General features: G+C 44.1%; 1 pseudogene; it reads left to right on the top strand.

Moving 5' to 3' along the window:
* The first annotated feature begins 5,981 nt into the window (after positions 1 to 5,981).
* Positions 5,982 to 8,416, top strand: part of LOC119577914 — a 42,689-nt pseudogene continuing 40,254 nt past the window's right edge.

Genomic DNA, 8,416 nt, shown 5'->3' with positions numbered 1-8,416 from the left:
ATCCCAAACAAAAACAAAAACCATTCCTTCATTCGACGTTTCTCTACTTTCAGAGAAATTAGAGGTTTATTTAAGCTAACCATTTGTTGTATCACCTGGCCGAACTTGTACGTGTATGTCTGTCTGATGTATTTTTGGCAGAGATGAGCCAATTCTATCATGCGTTACAAATCAAAGCTGTAGAAGTGCACCAATGTAGCCACCTTGTTAGACTCGCCAATGAGAGAGAGAGAGAGAGAGAGAGAGAGAGAGCTAGATAGAGACAGAGCACTGTGAGGAATCGAGAGAGGGGGAGATATAGCCTATCATACCTTCGTTACCTTTGGTTACAAATTGAGGAAACATCATGCGTAGAGTCAAAATCACCGTTAGAAAATCTATAAAGAGGATTATCGTAATTACTTCCCTTATAATATATATATATATATATATTGCTACGCCAGTGGGTCTTTGTCTCTGTGCGAAAGATGTGTTAACATGAAAAGGATGACCTGGGCATGTGTTAACACGAAGGGACCTGGGCAAACATGACGCAGCTGGCTGTGAGCGGAGGAGCGGAGGAACAAGCCAAGAGACGCAGTGGGGTGCTGCTCCTGTGAAGACCTCGTGTGTGCCCTGGTGACCTGATAAACTTTGTGTTGCCCTGTTATAAGCTGTATCGTGCAGTGTGACATGCTGGTTTCCCCCTGTATTGTGCCTATAGAAAAGTGTACGGGTAAATAACTTGTGTAAATAAAGGAAAGACTGTCATTTTGTGTTTATTCGTGCCCTCCCCGCCACGGGGCGTTTCCCTTTGTGGTGTTCTGGGACGCTGTGGTGCTCGGTGCCTCTTGGAGCTGTTCAGTGTTCACGACCCTGTGGATAGCACGCCGTCTGCCTAGCCTGCCTTGTGTTGGTGGCGGAGAGAAGAGGCGGTCGGCGTAACAAATGGTGTCAGGAGTGGGATTTGTGATATTTGATCAGTAAGACGCACAGATTTATCATGTCGTCCAAAGATGGCCGCAGCCATGAGGGAGAGGAGGCTATGACTGAGGCAGGCACGCGTGAGGTGATGCCGGGGCCAGATGGACTGATCACTCCCATGCTGGCCGGTATGAGGGAGGAAATGGCAAAAAGGGGCAGAAGAGCAGGCACAGAGGGCACGCGAGCAGGTGCACCATCTCGTCGAGATGCAGGCAAGGAAGGCAGAGGAACAGTTCTGCCAACTTGCTGAGGTGCTACAGAGCAATCTTGCATCTGTGAAGATGGAAACTCAGCAGTACACCGACAAGGCCTGCAACAGCGTGAAGAGTGAACTGATAGAGGAGGTGCAGACTCTGAAAGGCAAGGGTTTCAGGGCCTGAGGGAGGAAGTGAAGGAGGAAAGGCTTCGTCATGAGGTAGTAACGTTGCAAGCAGAGAAGGCAGACGAGGTTCTGGCAACAGATGCCAGAGTGTCAGATTTACTGGGGTCTGCCTGGGGTCCGTGGCCCCCGGGCCTCGCAGCATCGTGTTGGAGCCAGGGGTTTCGCTGCAGAAGGTGGGGACCCATGGGAACCGCTCCCTTGGGGTATAGGTAGCGGCAAACTCGGACCCGGTCAAACCCGCCTCGTTGCCTCCCTCACCCCTTTCCTCCCCCCCGGGGTGTTAGTTCACGGCACACGTTTCCACCCTACAGCCCCTCGGCCTCCAGGACATTCTGTGAGGCGTAAGCCAGTGAGACCACGGGAAGGTGGCCTGGGAGGAAATATGTCGCCCATTGGAAAGCTGGCATTGCCCAGGGCTGGAGCCAGGAAGAGAAGGCCCTGCAGCTGGTAACAGCGCTAAGGGGCCCCGCGGTGGAAGTTTGGGGATCTGCTGGCATCCCAACATGCCTCTTACACCAGCGTGGCGGAGGCTTTGAAACGCCGTTTCGGGCCCCAACCACCAGGCCAAGGTATATGGGGCCCACTTGAAGAAGCGGACTGTGAGCGTGGCGAGACACTGTCCCAGCTGGCGCGGATGTGGAGGCGCTGGTAAGGAGGTCGTACCCTGCAGCTGCAGAAGAAATGATCGTGGTCCTGGCCCGCGATTTCTTTGTTGACGCTTTGCAGGACTGGCAGCTGCAAATCTACGTCAAGCAGGCACACCCTGAGGCCCTGCAGGTGGCGCTGGCGAGGGCCTTGGAGTTCGAGGCCTTCCTGAAGGCAACCAGTGGCCTAGAGCCAGCCGCTCAGCCCGCCGTGACCTCCGGGGCCAGAAGGCTAAAGTGGAGAAGGTAGCATTGAGGAAGGTGAGCCCGAGCACTTTCCAAGGCTTGTGTTGGGGCTGCGGAGAGGTAGGGCACACACGTAGTCAGTGTCGGAGGGAGCGGAGAACACATCCTCTCAACCGGACGGATTTTGATGCCTTCCAGCAGTGCTGCAATGACTGTGGCAGGTATGGTCACCATCCGAGTGCATGTCCTAAGGCTAAGGAAGTGGTATAGGAGGAAAACTCGGACAGGCTGGAGAAGGGGGCCAAAACCCAGTCGTCCTCGGTTCCCGGGCCCCGACTTGGGTAAGCTGCTGTCGAACCAGCACAATGCAGGTGGAGGGCTCAGTAGATGGGAAGCCATGCCACCTGACAGTGGACACTGGGGCTGAGAAGACCCTAGTGCAAGCCTGATATGTTGGTCACTATGCGACTTCCAGACGCACCACAGAGACTGTGTGGTGTCACGGGGCATTGTGTGCAGCTCAAGGGGCCAGTGAAGGCTCGTATTGGCGTGGGCAGCACGGTGCAGCGGCTGCCGGTGTATGTGGCCGATCTGGACGAGCACTGCTTGCTGGGCCTTGACTAAATGACGCCAGAGTAAGGCGTGTGTCGACCTTGGACGGAAGCTGGTGAGGGTGCACGGTGAAGATGTGCCCCTTTCTTCCAGAGGTTGGCTGTGCAGAGGTAGTTACGGCTGAGCGACTGCACCTTTCCCCAAGGACAGAGTCTAGAATCCGGTGTCGACTATCAAGAGTGATGCGTGGAATAGAGGGCCTCGTGGAGCCCAACCAAAACCTGCAGCTGGCTGATGCCGTAGCGGTTGGGCGGAGCCTTGTTGGACCAGGGGAGGGGTTAGTTACAGTGTTGGTAGCCAACTTCTCCGATAAGGCCCAGAAGGTGCCAGCTGGTGCAAAGCTGGGCACTTGTGAGGAAGTGGAGCATCCAGAAAGAGTCGTCCCGGGAAAAAGGAGTTGGTTGGGGTGGGGCCGTTGCCTGACTTCATCGAGGACTTGGCGCACCCGGGAGCGCCGCTAACCTGGCGGAGGTGCACCCACGAGTGCGTGCAAGTTCAAGGTAGCCGGCCATGCCATGAAGGAGACCTATGACCGCGCATGAGGGAAGTGAGGTACAACATAGGGGACAGAGTGTGGCTGCATAACCCGCGTCGGAAGCGAGGGCTCTCGCCGAAGCTACAGAGCCCCTGGGAGGGGCCATACATGGTGGTAGCGGCCCTCTCTGATGTCACCTATCGAATTCGCAGAGGGCGAAAACGAATGTCTGTTGTCCACATGGACCGGCTGTGGCGTTACCATGGGCCAGGAAGCTACTCCTGGGGCCATGGTGAAAAAGATGACGTTAGCCCCAGTAGCGGCGATGAGGACGTGGCAGACGCTGACCGAGATGAGAACGAGCATTTGGACGGTGAGAGCGATGCAGCAGACGTCAATGGCGACCATGAGCCAGGTCTTGGGACAGGAGATACCACTCTGGGGGCCACTGATAATCTACCGCCGCCCACACCTCCTCCAGAGCGACCCCAGCGAGAGCGAAGAAAGCAGCGCTGGATGAAAGATTTTTGTGTTTCTGAGAATGATTTTCAATTACGGTTACTTTGTTTTAAAGAAATTTTGTTTGTTCCTGAGGACTAATTTTTAAAAAAAAAAATTCTGTAGTTTTGTTTCAGGTTTAGGGATGTCAGAGCAGACGGGTCGTCTGCTTGATAGGGGAGGATAGTGCTACGCCAGTGGGTCTTTGTCTCTGTGCGAAAGATGTGTTAACATGAAAAGGATGACCTGGGCATGTGTTAACATGAAGGGACCTGGGCATGACGCAGCTGGCTGTGAGCGGAGGAGGGAGGAACAAGCCAAGAGACGCAGTGGGTACTGCTCCTGTGAAGACCTCGTGTGTGCCTGGTGACCTGATAACTTTGTGTTGCCCTGTTAAAGCTGTATCGTGCAGTGTGACATGCTGGTTTCCCCGTATGTGCCTATAGAAAAATGTACGGGGAAATAACTTGTGTAAATAAAGGAAGACTGTCATTTTTGGTTTATTTCGTGCCCTGCCCCGCCACTGGCGTTTCCCCTTGTGGTGTTCTGGGACGCTGGGTGCTCGGTGCCCTTGGAGCTGTTCAGTGTTCACGACCCTGTGGATAGCACGCCGTCTGCCTAGCCTGCCCTTTTGTTGGTGGCGGAGAGAAGAGGCGGTCGGCGTAACAATATATATATAATAATATATATATATATATATAATATATATATATGTATATATATAAATATATTATATAATATATATTTTAATATATATATATATTATAATATATATTATGAAAATGAAATTTATATATAAACATATAAAACTTATGAAAGTAATGTGAAATGATAAAAGTAGTAAAGCAAAAAGTTATAAAGATTATAGTGACGCAATAATAGGAGCTTTAAAACTTTGACCTTTTTTAATATCCTTTTCACCATGTTATTGCTGGGTAGGGCGGTAAAAAGAGGGAGAGAGAGAGAGAGAGAGAGAGCAAAAGAAAGAGAAAGAGAAAGAGAGAGAGAGAGAGAGAGCAAAAAAAGAGAAAGAAGAGAGAGAGAGAGAGGGGGGGGGGGGAAAGGAAGGAGAGAGTGACAGATTTAGCATTATGGTAGGAGATAATTGGAAACAAACAAGATAGAGCTGGAGGAGAAAGCAGATGAACGATAAGAAACCCTCTTTGAAAGTGTGGCGAAATTAATGTCAGAAAAACAAAATATTGTCAAGTACTCTGCAAGGCAGTCAAAGTTTTTTTATTTTTAATTAATTTATTATTAGTTGTTGTAGTAGTAGTACATGGATGTGATTTAATTTATTTATTTTAGTTGTTGTAGTAGTAGTACATGGATGTGATGTCAAAATAATCATGTAGTTAAACATTAGTAAACATATATTTTTTTTTTTCATTTATTTATTTATTTTTCGGACGCATGGATTTGCCTCTTATCTCTCAGACTTTTATGGGCTTCCACCATACTTCAGAGAACGCTGAATGCTTACGATGAAAGCTCCCTGAAATTATTTTCCTGTAATAAATGTCATCAGGTTGAAATCTGGAAATGTTCAGGATCATGGGCGGAAAAAGACGAAGGACACCAATTCTCAGTAAAAAAAATTATATATTGTGTTTATTTTACAAAAATGAATTTTACACACATACAGTATATGCTATACAATCTAAAACTGGCTGCGGTGAGTGTTATGGTACCGCAGTTCTATAGCTAGAGTTAAAATGTTTTTTTATGATTGTCATTACAAAAGCAGTGAAAGCTTAACCAATAACAAACTTAAGCTTATATCTTTTTTCAGACGATGTAAAGTGAATAACGATTCCTGACTCCTTATAATATAAAGGATGGAATTACCAAGGTAGATGATGATTATGAAGAAAGATATATATAAAAAAAATATTATTGTAGTAGAGAATAAGAATATGAATGGCAGCATATATAGTGACTAATGAGCACAGATACTAAAGGGAATGACATATGTCACCGTTGTACAATTTACGATTGATATGAATTGCTTTATTTCATGCTCTCAGTAAAAGTTATTTTTCTACATACCATTAATAGGAAATAAATCAATAACATATTGGCATCTGATGGACCAGACAATCATTTGCCACGAAGAGTAATCCAAGAACGTAATTTTATTCTAAGATACATAACAACATTGTTAATTGTTATAAAAGCAGAAAAATGCTATACCCGAAATAGGTTGAGTGTAAGATGAGGAATGATATCTCTAGAGGTCAAAGGTCACTCAGGTCGGCAGTTATGCAGAAAGGCAGCAACAGGCCACTCACTTGAAATAATGATTGGAGTCCAAACGGGACGCTGCCTCTGGCTGGCCGATGCCTAGCTGTTTTGCTGCATTTCCATTTCATTTGCAGTGAAAGAGTTTTAAAGCGAAAATTTAAAGAGAAAGTTGTTGAAATCTGAGCATTCCAGCAAGAGTAGGACAAGTATGACAGTAATTTGACGACAATTATCTGCAAATTTATAATATAAAAAAATATTCGAGTCTTCAGTAAGGAAGAATAAATATCAAAAATAAAAAATCATTAAAGTAATACCATTCGGACTTACGATTTTTTTAAACAGTTTAAAATAAGTACTAAAAATATTAACGCAGTACTTTACAAGATTCTTCTTTATTTATGTGGAAAGAAGACATTTACTAAATAATTATCATTATGAAAATCCAACAACATACTTTGACATAAATGACAATAAGTATGTTTAGTCTTTAGTATACCATAATACTATATATACTAGCTTAAACTTTTTCAACTTTACTGCGTCTGAACTAGTTAGCATTTGCAAAAAGTGTATGAATATTAAATTTAAGCTTTCTTATATTACGGGAACGAATATCATATGCTCATCATCATTATTATTATCATTATTATTATTATTATTATTATTATTATGATGATGATGATTATTAATATTGTTATTACTATTATTGTTGTTGTTGTTGTTGTTGTTGTTATTGTTATTATTATTATTGTTGTTATTATTATTATTATTGTTATTATTATTATTGTTGTTGTTATCATTATTATTATTGTTGTTATTATTATTATTATTGTTATTATTATTATTGTTATTATTATTATTATTACCTTCTCCTTTAAAGTTCTAGCACTTTTCTCAGTATTCTTGCCGTCCCCAATAAAGCAGTCTTCTGCAGTACTCCAACCTCAGGCCCAATGTCCATATTTTCAATCCAGCATTCAAGATCTTTTGTAACGCTTCCGAGGGCACCAATCACTACTGGAACAACTTTTGCACATCGCAGTTCCCACAACCTTTTTATTTCCCTTTTCAGATCTTGGTACTTTTCTACCTTCTCTAATTCTTTTTCTGCAATCCTCGTATCTGCAGGTACGGCAATATCAACTATTAGAGCCTCTTTCTTTTCCTTATGAATTACTATAACATCTGGTCTTCTTGCCTGAATGACGTATCACAATTGTACATTGATATCCCACAGAATTTTCACGGCCTCGTTCTCAACAACACTCTCTGGGGTGTGTTCATACCACTTATCTGAATGCTCAAGCCATGTTTCCTACACAAATCCCAGGTACTTTCTTTGCCACGTTATCGTGACGTCTTTTACTCTTTTGGGCTATTTTCTCGCACTCGAAAAATATTTTGGCTTCACCTCGTTTACCACACTTTCTACAAAGAGGATTTGTCGTCCCCTTATCATATAATGCTTCACGTGTTGGCCTTATTGTTGCTCTTGTGCAGACATGGAGTTTTTCCTTTTAACCTTCAAATCACCCCTTGCAGCCTTTCCCATTTTTAACCTGGTTACCTTTCGGCATTCTCTAACAAATTTGCCCAGCATTGCCTTTCCTTCCATTTCTTTTTGAGCTTTTGCCTTTTTCTTTGAATTCTTCTTTCCCATGTTTCCTCTGTCGTTGGTTTCCCTGTGCCAAAACCCCTCTTATCAACAACTCTTTGATTTTGACAAAAAAACCCAAAGCTTTTTTCCTTCTCCTTTTAACATTGTTCACACTGTTTAAGGCCACGACCTCCTTCCTTCCTTTTCATAATAGTCGTCTACATCACTTTTTGGGGTGCATGGCACCGCATTGTAGGTTTTTCTTGTCTTTCTGTCGAATTTTTCAGTTCACTCTCTATCCGATTTTTCCTGTTTCATTTGAATATTGCACTGCCGGGTATTAAATTTGCAGTTACTTTGTTCCCCAAAATTTGGACTTTAGAATTAACCCACCCGTGGGTTTACCCCTTTCATTTTTTTCTCTTTCTTTTCATTCTTCACCTTATTAAATTTTCCACAACCCCCCAGATAAGAATACCTTCTTGTAATTTCTTTTATTATTATCTTTCGGAATTCTATGCCCTCACTTTAAATCTTCCCCCTTTTTTTAGGACTAGAACCCACATTTTGTTTCCAAAATTCCCTGCTAATCGTCAAAAAGTGAGTAGTCGTTTTAGGGAGTTATCTGTTTTCACTCTTGAAAATTTTTAAATACCCAAAAAGAGTAGGGTTTAATTTTATATCTTTTTTCCCGCCCATAGATATATTTACCTTTCTGGTAATGACGAAATGGTATATGCTCAAGACAAAAACAAGGGTGACAAACTATCCCTTTGAAATCCCTTTTTAAAAATCACCTCGCCGATTTCCTT

Source organism: Penaeus monodon, chromosome 2 (genome assembly GCF_015228065.2).
Source record: "Penaeus monodon isolate SGIC_2016 chromosome 2, NSTDA_Pmon_1, whole genome shotgun sequence".
In the NCBI taxonomy this organism is placed as follows: Eukaryota; Metazoa; Arthropoda; class Malacostraca; order Decapoda; family Penaeidae; genus Penaeus; species Penaeus monodon.
Note: the sequence above shows the minus strand (reverse complement) of the source record. Positions and strands in the feature narration are given on the sequence as shown.